Raw genomic sequence first — 16,787 nt, forward strand, 5'->3', positions numbered from 1 at the left:
TTTGTTCATAACTTTATGATCAGCCTTAAAATTACAGCCACAGTAATGAATATACCAAGGTCTCTTCTCAAGTATTCAACTCTTTTAAGTTAGCAGGATAAGTATAGCTCTTTTAGGCACAATTTCATTACTTCATGTTTGGAGGTCAAGTATTTTGCAGGCATGACAGAGGCAAACCAACCTCTGTATGCACTGTATAATTTTTATTGTGCCTGAAGTGTCTCCTGGCCCAAGCAGAGAAGTCTTAAATCGTAGCCACCACCTGTCAGATTCCTGGTCATTTCCACAGACTCCACTGTGCCTGCATCACTATGTACTATGTGCTATGAACTCCTAAGACAGATCTTCCCAAGTATGTTTCAAGATATTATAGACTCATGGTGATGATCTATAAAAGGTAATTCAAAGCTGAAGTAAATTTTAAAAATGGTTTATGATACAGTCTCTTGCTTGAAGGCATAATTCCCATTAGTATAAAAGGAACGGACATGTTTACATTCTTCATTTATTGAGGTAACATCGGTTTAAAATATTATATAAGTTTCAAGTGTACAACATTATATTTCAACATCTGAATACACATAGTACAAGAAAAGGGAGATTTTATATACATATATATATGCTTGCATATGTGCTCGGTTGTTTTAGTCATGTCTCTTTCTGACCCTATGGACTCTAGCCCACCAGGCTCCTCTGTTCATGGGATTCTCCAGGCAAGAATACTGGCCTGGGTTGCCATTTCCTCCTCCAGAGGATCTTCCCAATGCAGGGATCGAATCCATGACTCCTGCATCTCCTGCATTGCAGGCATATTCTTTACCACTGGAATAGACACCTCTCTCCAGTATTCTTACCTGGAAAATTCCATGGACAAAGGAGCCTGGTGGATTACATTCCATGGGGTTGCAAAGAATTGGACACAACTAAGCATGCATACACACGTCACAAGATTCCAAAAAACAGGGTGAGGTCAATCTTCATATAAACCTCAAATATGTTTTTCAGGATCCAACCCAAGTCCCCCCCAAATTTCCCCAATTTGTAGTATATTTGAGAAAGGCAGATGCATTTTCACCTGAAATTTTTTCAGTGACCTTCCCTGTTGCCTCACGGCATTAATCCAGTACGTCAGGATATGTTAGATTTCAGGGACTTCACCTTAGCCCATTTGGAGAAAGTCTAAGACAGATTTATCAGCAACCACTACGTGCTTCTGGAGAAGGTGATGGCACCCCACTCCAGTGCTCTTGCCTTGAAAATCCCATGGACGGAGGAGCCTGGTAGGCTGCAGTGCATGGGGTCGCTACGAGTTGGACACGACTGAGCGACTTCACCTTCACTTTTTACTTTCATGCTTTGGAGGAGGAAATGGCAACCCACTCCAGTATTCTTGCCTGGATAATCCCAGGGACGGGGGATCTTGGTGGGCTGCTGTCTGTGGGGTCGCACAGAGTCGGACAGGACTGAAGCGACTTAGCAGCAGCAGCAGCACTACTTGCTTCCACTGTCTGTGGGCACAAATCTCTCTGTATGCAACTTTCCATGTGGCAGGCTAAACAGCTAGGCCACTGGCAACAGCCCAGGAACCAAAATACAATAATTAATACATAGCAAATTTGGGGGGGTTTTTCCAGGGAATTCAGAATGTCTCATTTAAAACAAGCTCCTGGCTAAGATTCCTGGACACCAGCGTCTCCTTGAGGATGAGTGGGCCCGTGGGCCTTCCCCCTCCCTAACCCTGCAGACAGGATGGCTCAGGAGGCTGGTCATGCTCAGGGCTTGTTGTTGGTTGTGGGCTCTGAGTATTGCCATTCCTCAGTCTGGGTGCCATCCCTTCCTCCCATGGGAGACCACAGTGGACCAGCGTGTGCTGGGCATGGCCTGGGATATTTCAGGTGACAAGCTGACAGACTCTGTGCTGAGACATGGTCAGACTGTTGTCCAGGCTAGCCTCGCAGGCTCCTGGTACAGGCTCCTGAGAGGCTCGTTGGTCGGGACGCTGTGCCCACTGGCCGTGTGTGCTCACCAGAGAGGCCTGGTGGAGCCCCGAGGGCACATCCTCTTGGGTGCCTTTGTCCAAACCTCAGTCAGCTCCCAACTCACATAATTTTGTTTCTCACTCTTCCTTGACTCTTTCCCTTTGTTTCATTACACAAATAATCTCACCCTATATCACAGAAAGATTCTTTCTTATTTGGGAAAGAAAAGGACAGATTTAAATACATGATTATAAAATTTATCTCTGATATCACAGGATGGGGAGCCTGATGAAAAAGAGAGGTGTGGAGAGCAGTATCTAACTGTCTTTTGCTTTTTACCAGCTGCAGCTTTCCAGCATCACCACTTTGTCTCTTTTTAGTCCAAAACTGGAGTAAGGAACCATGGCTCCATCTTTTGCAGAAGATTCGAACCATGTAAGTCTTTTCCTGCACATGGGAATCCTCACTCAGTCCCACTCACTCGTCACAATAAAAAAACCTCCAGCCCCATAACCACTACTGGTTCCTCCTAGCCATATTTTCAGATCAGATTGGGAGTTCACCCTCCTCTCCCTAGAAAGCCCCATTATGTGAACAAAACTCTTAATATCTTTTCTTCTTAGATGTGCAGTATCATCTGGCTGGCCATCAAAAGCAAGTTGTGGATGGAGAGGTCCATATATTTCTGTGAAATGTCAGTTGACCTATGATTTGTATGTTTTGTCTTCTAGATACTGAAGAGAAAGAAATGAATACTCTTAATCTTTGCTGCTGAACTGAAATGTCAATCATAATATTGATTTGAACATTAATCTCAGAAGGAAGGAATGAAAGCTACTTATTGGGAAATTTTTATCCACTGATTTCCAATAACTGCTACTAAATACAAGGCCCATAGATACAACATTTATTTTAAATAAATTCATAATTTTAATATAAAGCCAATGTGACAGACTTCAAAGCAAATAATCAAAGCAGACATAGCAACTAATGAAGTTGTTTTCCCAAAAGAGATCATTAAAATATTCCTTTACTCTAGATTCTTTAACTAAACATAGCTGAAAAAGTGATCTACCATTTCAAGGGAAATAATCTTCAGCAAAAGATGGAGCCAGTTACTAAACATTAAATAATTATGTTCATGTATGTATAGTTATATTGTTTTCAATGTTTGTTAAAAAGAATGTAGTACAAAAAGAAATCTCTCTGAGGGACTACATACATAAAATACAAAGTTGTCTCATAAATACCCAGGTAATTTTAAATGTTACTGGCCTCACAAAGATTCCTTTCAGGTACGCTGAACTATTTAGGGATTTGTTGTTGAACTGAATGATGACATATTGAGTATTGAAAGGTATCAGGTAGTAGAAAAATGTGCTCTATCCCCCTTTATGGGGAAAGAATTTGGACTTACAAAAATATAACTTTATCCACTTAATCATTTAGAGATAATTATTGACCATCTTCTGTATACTAGGTACAGTTGGGGGTAAAGATTAAATTGAATATGAAATAGAAATATTACTGCTTGCCAAAAGGAGTTCAAGCTCAGAATGTGTTATAGCCATAATAGTTGTCTTCAATATAGTGTGGTGAATATTATGAAGGAATCAGTGGCTTGCAAGAATGTATATATAAGGAAGACTTTAACTCCCTTGAAATCCTCTAAGAGAGATTCAATAGAGTAGAGAAAATTAAGCAGAAGGAAAATCAGGCAAATAAAAAGAATGATGGCAGGGAAAAAGTGTTCTAGGCAGAGAATAAAGGATGTATAAAATTCTGTCTCATATTTACATATATACAGAAATTTGGAATACTTGTGACATAGAAACTAAAATGTTTCAGGAGATGCCTAATCTGAGATTAAGAAATGAAGTTTTCAAGGGCTATGTTAGCTGTGAGAAAGAACTTGAAATTTATCCAAACGGCAACAGGAAGACACTGAAGGATTCCATCAGGACAAAATAAGAGTAAAGTTTCTGTAAAATTTCATATAAACTGAAAATTGAGGAACAGAAAAAAATAAGACAGATTGGAGGCAAGACTAAAAGTTAGGTTTCATTTGCAAAAAAAAAACAACCCAAAAAACCCCCCAAAAACAAAGCATCATTGTCCTTGGACCAATAAAGCAATATATATAACCAGATTTGAAAATTGTGTGAGGTGTGAGGGATAAAATTGTTAGTGTCATTGTTTAGTTGCTCAGTCATGTTCGACTTGTTGGAATACCCCACCTGTAGCCCACCAGGCTCCTTTGTCCATGGGAAGTCCCAGGCAAGAATACTAGAGTGGGTTGTTATTTTCTCCTCCAGGGGATCTTCCCAACACAGGGATTGAGCACGCATCCACTGTGTCTCCTGCATTGACAGGCAGATTCTTTATCAGTAGTAGGGGGGCAAATTGAACATTGGCATGAGGATCAGTAAAGCATAGTAAAAGAAATTGCTCTCTGATTTGGAGAGCAAATGGATAGTGACACTGTTCATTGCAACTCTTTGTGACCCCATGGACTAGAGTCAACCAGGCTCCTCTGTCCATGGAATTCTCCAGGCAAAAATACTGTAGTGGGTTTCCATTTCTTCCTCCAGGGGATCTTTCCAACCCAGGGATTGAACCTGTGTCTCTTTTGTCTCCTGCATTGACAGGCAGATTCTTTATCACTAACGCCATCTGGGAAGACCGTTCATTGCGCTAGAATATATATATTCCAAGTCTTGAGTTTTTGGTCCCATGTGCAGAAAGATCAAGTTCTTTTCTGTGTGTAATACTTTGATAAATATCTAAATGGCAATTTCTGAGAGATATTTAGATATATAAAGCTGGGGCAGAAAGAGGTAGTTGGAAAATAATTTATTAATATATTTGTTCGTAATCAGCATATAGATGCCTATTGAGCACATAGGATTGGATAATTGATCAAGAAGGTGCCAAAATGAGAGGAAGGAGCTTTGGAGAGAACATGAAGAACATGCCATCTAAAGCATAATAATAAGAACAGACTCCAAGGTTGAGAATGAAAATGAACAAATAAACTCAAAAGACTGCTTTGCTTCAGAACCCAAACTTGTATTCAACAGAGTTCAGTGCTACAGTGCTGCCAAAAAATACAGGTTTTATTGGATTTGAAAATAGGGACGTTGATAATAAACATGCTCAGGGAATTTTTGTTTGTTTGTTTTAATGAGAAAGACAGGTGGATTACACCTTGTTAAATTATAAATGCAGCTTACAGGATGGCACTAGTGGTAAAATAGTCTGCCTGTCAATGTAGGAGACATAAGAGATGCAGGTTACATATCTGAGTTGTGAAGATCCCTTGGAGTATGAAATGGTAACCCACTCCAATATCTTTGCCTGGAAAATTCCATGGACAGAGGACCCTTGTGGGCTACAATCTGTTGGATCACAAAGAGCCACTCTAATGGCAGAAAGTGCTTCTTGATGAGGGTGAAGGAGGAGAGTGAAGAAGCTGGCTTAAAACTAAACATTCAAAAAACTAAGATCATGGCATCCAGTCCCATCATTTCATGGCAAACAGAAGAGGAAAAAGTGGAAACAGTGACAAATTTTACTTTCTTGGACTCCAAAATCACTGCAGATGGTGACTGCAGCCTTGAAATTAAAAGATGCTTGCTTCTTGGAAGAAAAGCTATGGCACATCTAGGCAGCATATTAAAAAGCAGAGACATTACTTCGCCAACAAAGGTCTGTATAGTCAAAGCTTTCATTTTTCCAGTAGTCTTGTATGGATGTGAGAGTTGGACCATAAAGAAGGCTGAGCAATGAAGAATTGATGCTTTCAAATTGTTGTGCTGGAGAAGACTCTTGAGAGTCCCTTGGACTGCAAGGAGATCAAGCGAGTCAATCCTAAAGGAGATCAACCCTGAATATTCACTGGAAGGACTTATACTGAAGTTGAAGGTGCAATACTTAGGCAATCTGATGTGAAGAGCAGCCTCACTGATAAAAACCCTGATGCTGGGAAAGACTGAAGACAGGAGGAGCAGAGGGTGAGACAGGATGAGATGTTTGGATGGCATCAATGACTCAAAGGACATGAATTTGAGAAAACTGTGGGAGATAGTGAAGGACAGGGGTGCCTGGTATGTTGCAGTTCATGGGGTCACAAAGATTCAGACACAACTTAACAACTGAAAATAGTTATAAATATATTTGAGAAGTTGGGGACAGATAACTGTTCCAATAAGTTTGGTTGAAAATTGGTGATGGGAATGGAAAGAGAAAGGAGTAACCAAGATAAGTTTTCAAGGGGATGTCAATCCAAATTTAACATGGGAGGAGATTTTATATTTATTTTATCATGTTTTTTACTGTGTTGAAAATCTATAAAGTGTATGTGAAGTAACCTGAGATAATACAGTGATAAAGGAAAATCATATCAACTTATGCTCTGCCCTGTTAAGAAAGGATGGGAACAAATTCAATTGTACCAGTTTTTGAGCACTGAGAAGCCACCTTGGGTTTATATAAAGCTCCTGTGAAATGAAGCTCTTTTAAATGCTGTCCAAATGCTATTCACTTGGCACCATTTGATACTTCAAGATAGAGCTTAAAAACATATATCTTAATTACTTAAAAACATTTTACAATCTGGAAAATTGTTCACTGGTGTGTATTTTCCCAAAAGATAGCCGGAAAATTTCACAATGCCATTTTCCTAAATATCAATATTATGTATGTATTGAAAAAATAGAATATGAAGAAAAACAAAATGAAGAAACTTTTAATATTATACCAAACTAGTTCCCTAAAGATACATGCTGTTAGTATTTTAATTTTTGACTTACACTTTCCATGCTTGATTTTGCTAATTTTTACTCTTCTGAACCTATAGAAAGAACATCCTGTTCTTTCTATATGTTCAACTTCTGGTGTCGAGACCAGCTCGACAAGTAGGGTTTCTGAAAGTGCGATACAGCAAGAGAATGAGAAATGAGACATAAGAATTCAGAGAAAAGCGGGGATCAGGGGACCAACACCGCTCCAAGGTGAAGGTGCTGAAACTGAATCCAAGCCAGCTTTATTATACTTTCAGCCATGAATGAAAGAATATGCAGGGAGTTAAACTATAACTCATGTGGCCTTCAGGGCCAAAGAACTAAACGATCATTAACCATTGAGTAATTAGGAAACAGTAATCAATAACAAATCAGTAACTAAGACTAATATTCTTGTCTATAGATTTTCCACCAGATACATAAAACATGTGACTCTGAGACACCAGTTGAGAAACAGTCTGGGGTCGGTTTTCCGACCCCAGGGTTATATCTTGTTTTCAAGATTATGAACTGTTCCCTCTGGACTTGTTCCAAGTGTCTCATGCCTTAGAGCATCCAGTTTATTGATAATTATAAATTTATTTTGTGGCCCTTGCCGGGGCCTGCTTTTCTTTTATTCTTCCTGTCTCCTACAATATTCTTATGAAGTGATAAAATGACAGTTTTGTGAAAGAAATTTACAACTTAAGAAATTATGTTAATGTATTTGCTATCAAAGCCACTTTATATCTTGAATGCTTATTTTTTCTTTAAAGAAAAGTACAACACAGGCTTTGCTATTGTATTGATTATGAAATTTTAATTGACATTCTCCCTTTCTTCTTTTCCAGCTTCCTAGTGGAATTTACACCTGGACCAAATGTTTTTTTACAGTAAATTCTAAAGTAAATCTACACATAATTCAGAGTCCTTATCAAGATTCTATTTTAACTGAATTTAGCATAACATCCTGGAGAGTCAGGGATACCTTCTCACACTTAATCATTCCTTACAGAGTCAAGATTATTCAGAGTGTGTGATCTGGTGGAATTTACTGTAGAGTTGTTTATTTCATGGCAGAAAGCAATCATTCAGCAGTTACTGAGTTCATCCTCTTGGGCCTCACAGATAACCCAGAGCTTCAGCTCATTTTCTTTTGTGTTTTATTGTTGATCTACTTGATTACTGCCTTGGGTAATCTGGTTTGATTGTGCAATACAAGTGAGTCCTCAACTTCACACACCCATGTATTTTTCCCTCTGTCATCTGGCTTTTGTGGATTTTTATGGTTCCTCCACTATTACACCAAACACGCTTGTAAACACTTTTCGTGAAATTTAAAATTGTGTCACTTTATGCATGTGCCGCTCAAGTGTGTTGTTTTATCATATTTTCAGTTTGGGAAATATTAATGCTGTCTGTCATGGCTTATGATCGGTATGTGGCCATATGCCACCCGTATCCAAATGGTCACTAGCTCTCATAATTATGGATTCCTAGTGGGATTCATACAAACAGTGGCTACATTCCGCATGGCTTTCTGTGGCCCTAATGTGATCAACCAGTTCTACTGTGATGATGTTCCCTTGATCACTCTGGCCTGCTCTGGTACACGAGTCAAAGAGCTGATATTACTAGCCTTTGCAGGATTCAATGTCTTCTGTTCTCTTCTCATTGCACTCATATCCTATGTGTTCATAGTCTTTGCCATCATAAGGATCCATTCTGCTGTAGGGAGACAGAAAGCCTTTTCTACCTGTGCCTCTCACCTGTTTTCTATTACTATGTATTGAGGGACCCTCAGTTTTATGTACCTGCAGCCCAAGGCAAGCCACTCACTAGATAAAGACAAATTTGCCTCAGTTTTCTATACTGTGGTGATTCTTAGGCTAAACCTATTGATCTACAGGTTGAGGAATTGGGAGGTAAAAAATGCCTTGAGAAAAATTACTGAAAAGATGTATTTGAATAAAAAATAAGAATTGTGTTGTTACTAAAGATATGCTGGGAATAGATTTAAATCATTTCAGTCTCTCAGTTGTGTCCGACTCTTTGCAACCACATGAACCGCAGCACACCAGGCCTCCCTGTCCATCACTAACTCCCGGAATCGACCCAAACCCATGTCCACTGAGTCAGTGATGCCATTCAACCAGCTCATCCTCTGTCATCCCCTTCTCCTCCTGCCCTCAATCTTTCCCAGCATCAGGGTCTTTTCAAATGAGTCAACTTTTTGCATCAGGTGGCCAAAGAATTGGAGTTTCAGCTTCAACATCAGTCCTTCCAATGAATATTCAGTACTGATTTCATTTAGGATGGACTGGTTGGATCTCCTTGCAGTCCAAGGAACTCTCAAGAGTCTTATCCAACATCACAGTTCAAGCATCAATTCTTTGGCGCTCAGCTTTCTTTATAGTCCAACTCGCACATCCAAACATGACTACTGGAAAAACTATAACCTTGACTAGATGGACCTTTGTTGACAAAGTAATGTCTCTGCTTTTCAATATGCTCTCTAGGTTGGTCATAACTTTCCTTCCAAGGAGTAAGTGTCTTAATTTTATGGCTGCAGTCACCATCTGCAGTGATTTTGGAGCTCAGAAAAATAAAGTCAGCAACTGATTCCATAGTTTCCCCATCTATTTGCCATGAAGTGATGGGACCAGATGCCATGATCTTAGTTTTCTGAGCATTGAGCTTTAAGCCAACTTTTTCACTCTCCTCTTTCACCTTCATCAAGAGGCTCTTTAGTTCTTCTTCACTTTCTGCCATAAGGGTGGTGTCATCTGCATATCTGAGGTTATTGATATTTCTCCCTGCAATCTTGATTCCAGCTTGTGTTTCTTCCAGCCCAGCGTTTCTCATGATGTACTCTGCAAATAAGTTAAATAAGCAGGGTGACAATATACAGCCTTGACGTACTCCTTTTCCTATTTAGAACCAGTCTGTTGTTCCATGTCCAGCTCTAACTGTTGCTTCCTGACCTGCATACAGATTTCTCAAGAGACAGGTCAGATGGCCTGGTATTCCCATCTCTTTCAGAATTTTCCACAGCTTTTTGTGATCCACACAGTCAAAGGCTTTGGCATAGTCAATAAAGCAGAAATAGATGTTTTTCTGGAACTCTCTTGCTTTTTCCATGATCCAGTGGATATTGGCAATTTGATCTTTGGTTCCTCTGCTTTTTCTAAAAACAACTTGAACATCTGGAAGTTCACAGTTCAGGTATTGCTGAAGCATGGCATGGAGAATTTTGAGCATTGCTTTACTAGCATGTGAGGTGAGTGCAATTGTACGGTAGTATGAGCATTCTTTGGCATTGCCTTTCTTTGGGATTGGAACGAAAACTGACCTTTTTCAGTCCTGTGGCCACTGCTGAGTTTTCCAGATTTGCTGCCATATTGAGTGCAGCACTTTCACAGCATCATCTTTCAGGATTTGAAATAGTTCAACTGAAATTCCATCACCTCCACTAGCTTTGTTCATAGTGATGCTTACTAAGGCCCGCTTGACTTCACATTCCCGGATGTCTGCCTCTAGGTGAGTGATCACACCATCGTGATTACCTGGGTCATGAAGATCTTTTTTGTATAGTTCTTCTGTGTATTTTTGCCACCTCTTCTTAATATCTTCTGGTTCTGTTAGGTCCACATCATTTCTGTCCTTTATCGAGCCCATCTTTGCATGAAATGTTCCCTTGGTATCTCCTATTTTCTTGAAGAGATCTCTAGTCTTTCCCAATCTGTTGTTTTCCTGTATTTCTTGCGTTGATCACTGAGGAAGGCTTTCTTATCTCTCCTTGCTATTCTTTGAAACTCTGCGTTCAGATGGGAATATCTTTCCATTTCTCCTTTGCTTTTCGCTTCTCTTCTCTTCCCAGCTATCTGTAAGGCCTCCTCAGACAGCCATTTTGCTTTTTTGCATTTCTTTTCCATGGGGATTTTCCTGATCCCTGTCTCCTGTACAATGTCACGAACCTCTGTCCATAGTTCATCAGGCACTCTGTCTATCAGATCTAGTCCCTTAAATCTATTTGTCACTTCCACTGTATACTCATAAGGGATTTGATTTAGGTCATACCTGAATGGTCAAGCGGTTTTCCCTACTTTGTTCAATTCAAGTCTGAATTTGGCAATAAGGAGTTCATGGTCTGAGCCGCAGTCTGCTCCCAGTCTTGTTTTTGCTGACTGTATAGAGCTTCTCCTTCTTTGGCTGCAAAGAATCTAATCAATCTAATTTCAGTGTTGACCATCTGGTGATGTCCACGTGTAGAGTCTTCTCTTGTGTTGTTGGAAGAGGGTGTTTGCTATGACCATTGTGTTCTCTTGGCAAAACTCTATTAGCCTTGCCCTGCTTCATTCTGTACTCCAAGGCCAAATTTGCCTGTTATGCCAGGTGTTTCCTGACTTCCTACTTTTGCATTCCAGTCCCCTATAATGAAAAGGACATCTTTTGGGGGTGTTAGTTCTAAAAGGTCTTGTAAGTCTTCACAGAACCATTCAACTTCAACTTCTTCGGCGTTACTGGTCAGGGCATAGACTTGGATTACCGTGATACTGAATGGTTTGCCTTGGAAATGAACAGAGATCATTCTGTCGTTTTTGAGATTGCATCCAATTACTGCATTTCGGATTCTTTTGTTGACCATGATGGCTACTCCATTTCTTCTAAGGGATTCCTGCCCACAGTAGTAGACATAATTGTCATCTGAGTTGAATTCACCCATTCCAGTCCATCTTAGTTCGCTGAGTCCCAGAATGTCGACGTTTACTCTTGCCATCTCCTGTTTGACCACTTCCAATTTGCCTTGATTCATGGACCTAACATTCCAGTTTCCTATGCAATATTGATCTTTACAGCATCGGACTTTGCTTCTATCACCAGTCACATCCACAGCTGGGTATTGTTTTTTCTTTGGCTCCATCTCATCATTCTTTCTGGAATTATTTCTCCACTGATCTCCAGTAGCATATTAGGCACCTACTGACCTGGGGATTTCCTCTTTCAGTGTCCTATCTTTTTGCCTTTTCATACTGTTCATGGGGTTCTCAAGGCAAGAATACTGAAGTGGTTTGACATGCCCTTCTCCAGTGGACCACATTCTGTTAGACCTCTCCACCATGACCCGTCCGTCTTGGGTGGGCCCAGATGGCATGGCTTAGTTTCATTGAGTTAGACAAGGCTGGGGTCCGTGTGATCAGATTGGCTAGTTTTCTGTGATTATGGTTTCAGTGTGTGTGCCCTCTGATGACCTTTTGCAATACCTACGGTCTTACTTAGGTTTCCTCTTACCTTGGACGTAGGGTATCTCTTCACACCTTGGCTTTAAAGCAAGACTGGTGCCCAATTTCTGGAATCTTTAGGACAGACTTTTTTCTCTCCATCTACACCATCCACTGACTTTAGAGCAGCTGGGGGTGGGGGTGAGGTGGATGGGAACGGGGTGGGGGAGGTGGGGAGGGTGTGATTTCTTTCTCATAAAACCCATAGAAGCACCATGTTCTCTGTCAAACCTGATTTAAGAATTTAAAATGAGAATTCATTCAACTCACAAGGTTCTAAAGATACCTCATGGCAACATATATGGGTTCCTTACAAATTAAGTGCAGAAGAGGAAATAATTCCCTTGTACAATATACCTCAAGGCTTCCCTATTGTCTCAAGGGTGAATAATTCAATTGCCAATGCAGGAGACTCAGGTTTGATCTCTGTTTGGGGAGATCCCTGGAGAAGGAAATGACAACCCACTCCAGTATTCTAACCTGGAAAATGCTATGGACAGAGGAGCCTGGTGGGCTAGAATCCATAGGGTCACAAAAAAGTCAGACATGACTTAGCAACTAAACAACAACAACATTACAAGCCTTAAACTGTATTTTACACAATGACTGTAACTACCAAAATCACCTTCTAAAATGGTAAAATGATAATAGTAAATCAGTAATTTAATTTTTATGAACTGTCAAAATAATAAAAGAACTTAGAATCACTAAGTTTTAAATTTCATGTCATGATCCTATAAGGGTAATTGAATAAATTACATCGTAGCCTAAGATTATTTCTATCTGAACATATAAGAATTTATTCATTTTTAAAATATAATTTCTTATAAACCACGTTTTCCAATTATATTTAAAAATCTGATAATGACACATTTAAGTATAGATAACCTATAATTAGGTTTCCCAGCTGGCTCAGTGATAAAGGATCTGCCTGCCAATGCCAGGGACCTGAGTTCGATCTCTGGGTCAGGAAGAACCCTGGGAGAAAGAAGTGTCAACCCACTCCAGTATTCTTGCCTGGAAAATCCCATGGACAGAGGAAACTGGTAGGCTACAGTCCATGGGGTTACAAAGAATCTGATGAAACTTAGCAAACTAAATAACAATAACACAATGATCTATAATTAGGGCTTTCCAGGTGACTCTAGTGGTAAAGATTCTGCCTGCAGTGCAGGAAACACAGGAGAGGCAAATCCAAGCCCTGGGTTGGAAAGATCCCCTGGAGTAGGAAATGGCAGCCCACTCCAGAATTCTTCCCTGGAGAATCCAATGGACTGAGAAGCCTGGTAGGGTACAGTCCAAAGTGTTGCAAATAATTGGACACGACTGAGAAACTAAGGGTGCAATCTATAATATCCTTTAGTCGTGATGTTATAGCCACGCATTTTGGGAAACAAGCTCACTCAGAAGGATGATGCAGATACTGAAGTGCAGTTTATTACACCGGCAGGCCCAAGGCAGAGTCTCCTCTTAGCCAAGGACCCTGACCAGCATTTGTGAAAATCTTTTATACCCCATGTGTACGTGTCTGAACCCACCACCCCAATTTCCTTGTGACTTACATAAACAAAGGAAAGGTAAATACAATCACAGTAACCCCATCATTCATGTGTTATGTGTTCAAACAATCAATTATCAATAAGCCCGAGGTGACAGAAAAAATTTATGACCTGTCCGGCGGTAGGGGGATTAGTGTATGTTTTCTCTTAGGCAGTGAGTAACCTGGATACAATCTTCAAGATTCCCCTGTCCGGAGGGGGTCTTATCCTTCTATTGTCATTTCCACAGGCACTAAGCACAGAGTTCAGAGTCCATTAGAGAGGTGGCCGAACATGATCAGCACGGACCGGCCTAAGATGGAGTCCAGGCCCCATGAATTCCTTCTTCATTCCACCCTCTTGATGTTTCTAGTTTTGTAACGAGCATCATTTATTGAGATATGTTGTACTTTAGCCCTCTGGCCACCCACATGAGAGAACGCTATCAACCTCTGGGTTGCAAAGTTCACAAGACATTGTAAGAAGCAGGGCCCACAAAGCAGTATGATTAGAACTATTATGACAACAGTAACAATAGTTTTCCACCAATCTCCCTTTATCCAGGACAGGACCGAAGTCTAAAAGGGAATATTTTCATCAGACATGGCTTTCACTTGATTTTGCTTATCTTCCAAGGCAGTAGATATATTTTTAGACAGGTCAGGGATGTATATACAACATTTGACTTTAATTATGGCACAAGTTCCTCCCTGGGCGGTTGTGAGTATGTCTAATGCCATCTTATTTTGAATTATTGCCTTCCTCATTTGAATTTGTTCTTCGTTCAAGGCTTGAATGGCTTTTGTATTGTCTAAGAGGGCCTGTTTAGTGAAATTAGTTAAGGCCTCCACCTTAATCATGATATCCGTTGTCCCTACAGAGGGTACAAACAAGACAGCAAGATAGTCATACCATTGGAACACAGATCTTGTCCATCTTGCATGCAGATAGGGCAGGTTTACTGGAGGTTGGTGTAGGCTATGCTTAATATTGCCATGGGCGAAAGCAAATCTTAGTGTGCAGCGCCCTACCCTGCCAACTGGTAACCATGGCCATAAGTTAAGCCCACAGAACCACTGGGTCCCATTGGGGGCTACCCAACCGATTTCAGCATTATGTTTTTAGTCAGAACCGGGCCACTGAACTGACTGATTGGGGTAATAGGTAACTTCTATGATTTGTTTACATTGTTTAGGAGACAAATAACCCATCTATTTTAACTTTTTGGGGTCTAGGTGGCAGTCTCCAAATCTAACTTTGTGTTCTTTTTGTTTCCAGCAAACAGTAGCGGGAGCAATCAACTGTCTTTTTTCAGGAGTCATCCAGAAATATTTATCCCAGACCTGGTAGTATTGCTCAAGGTACCGGGAGGCCTGTCCCCTTTTTGTAAGGGAGCCCTTTTTTTTTTTTACTTTTTATATATGAGGTATAAGCTCTTGTTACCTCCATAAGACTAGTGTTTATATTAAATGTAACCCCATGTCCCTGGCCCATTGATGGCTTTTTTTCTTTACACCAGGAGAGCAAAGAAAGGTTATGATTGGTGAGACAAAGGAAAGTTCCCTTTTGTTGTTCCAAGAAGGAGCACATTGGTATAAAGTCTCCATAACGAAGTGGCGGCACCCACCAGAGGAGTCCGTCTATAACTGACAGGAGCATAGCCCCACATACCCAACAGTCGGAGGAGTTGTGGAAGTCCACGTAGGAATGTGCCCATGAGATGAAGACGTTGTCTTGTGCAGGAACAGTGGTCAGGTTCAGAACTGCGTTGGTGAGGCCGAGTAGCAGGAGTCGTTTACCCAGCTCCATCCTAGAGAGGGCTCATCTGGGACCTCGTTTTTTTTTTTTTCTTTGGAATGATCTTGGTTTCCTGTGGGTCGGTGGGGTCCTTTAGGGTGGTCCACTCAGCGTCTTCCGAGTCAGCGTGGTATGCCTTCTTTACTTTGGTGTGATGGATCCAAGGAGCAATGCTTGCAACTTTTAACTGTGGTAGGGGAGGTTAAAACAACAGTGTAAGGATCTTTCTATCGGGGGCGCCAGTGAGTCATGTTTTCAGTCTTTTACCCATATCTGGTCCCCTGGTATAAACTCATGCATCTGCTCCCCCAAGGGGAATGGTATTCTTTTTTGCACAAACTTAGTTACTTGATTAATTACCTTACCTAGTTGTTCCATCTGTTGTGATATCCCGTCTCCCCTTATTTGGAGTATATTTGTTGTTACCTGTCTTATTATGGGAGGAGGCCTCCCATACACAATTTTGTAGGGAGAGTAGCCATGGGACCGTGGGGTCGTCTTGAGTTTGATCAAGGCCATGGGAAGTAAATCTACCCAGGAACAGTCAGTTTTTATAATCCATTTAGAAAGTGCCTCCTTTAGTGTCCAGTTAGTTCGTTCTACCATTTCGGAGCTTTGAGGCTGGTAGGCGGTGTGTAACTGTAATTTTATATTCATGGCTTTGCTTACTTGTATCGGATCTGATATGAAGTCTGGGCTGTTATTTGATCCTGTGCTGGTGGGGAATCCAAATCGGGGAACTATTTCCCTAAGTAGGCTCCGAGCTACTTTTGATGCTTTTTCAGTTCTGGTGGGGAAGGCCTCCACCCATCCCGAGAATGTACATACCAGGACCAACAGGTAGCAAAAATGGCGATATGGTTTTATCTCAGTGAAGTCCACTTCCAGATGTTTAAAAGGAAGAGTACCTTTTAATTGGATACCTGGAGGTTTTGGTCTACACCTTGGAGCGGCGTTAATCTGAGAGCAGGCGTTGCAACTTTGAGATTCGATTCTACATAGCGAGGAGAGGCGAGGAACCAGAAAATACCTTCGGATCAATTCCTCTAATTTGTCATGTCCCAGGTGAGACATGCGGTGAGCTTGGCTCACCAGAGAGGGGGCCATCTTTTCAGGCACTAGTAGCTTACCATCCGGTAGTTTCCACCATCTTTTTTTTTTTGTCTTGGTGGCTCCCTCTGCTTCAGCTAGTTGGTTTTGAGCCTTAGTGTATGTTGGGGTGTCTAGGGCCAGCTCGGGTAGCTCAGCTAGGACAAAAGTTTTCATGCGGATTTCCCCGGATTCCTTTTTGTCCTCAGCTGCTCATCTGGCGGTCTCGTCAGCCAGCCTATTCCCTCGAGCCTGTGCGGTGTCTTCTTTTTGGTGCCCACGTCAGTGCATGATTGCTACCTCCATGGGGCTCCAGACAGC

The 16,787-nt window shown here is 41.0% G+C and overlaps 1 pseudogene; it reads left to right on the top strand.

Annotated features, from left to right (window-relative positions):
* Positions 1 to 2,381: 2,381 nt before the first annotated feature.
* Positions 2,382 to 8,739, top strand: LOC145513761 (olfactory receptor 5AL1-like; annotated as a pseudogene).
* The last annotated feature ends 8,048 nt before the right edge of the window (positions 8,740 to 16,787 follow it).

The sequence above is a fragment of the Giraffa tippelskirchi genome, chromosome 7 (genome assembly GCF_054371585.1).
Source record: "Giraffa tippelskirchi isolate mGirTip1 chromosome 7, T2T-mGirTip1v1.2.pri, whole genome shotgun sequence".
NCBI classification, from domain to species: Eukaryota; Metazoa; Chordata; class Mammalia; order Artiodactyla; family Giraffidae; genus Giraffa; species Giraffa tippelskirchi.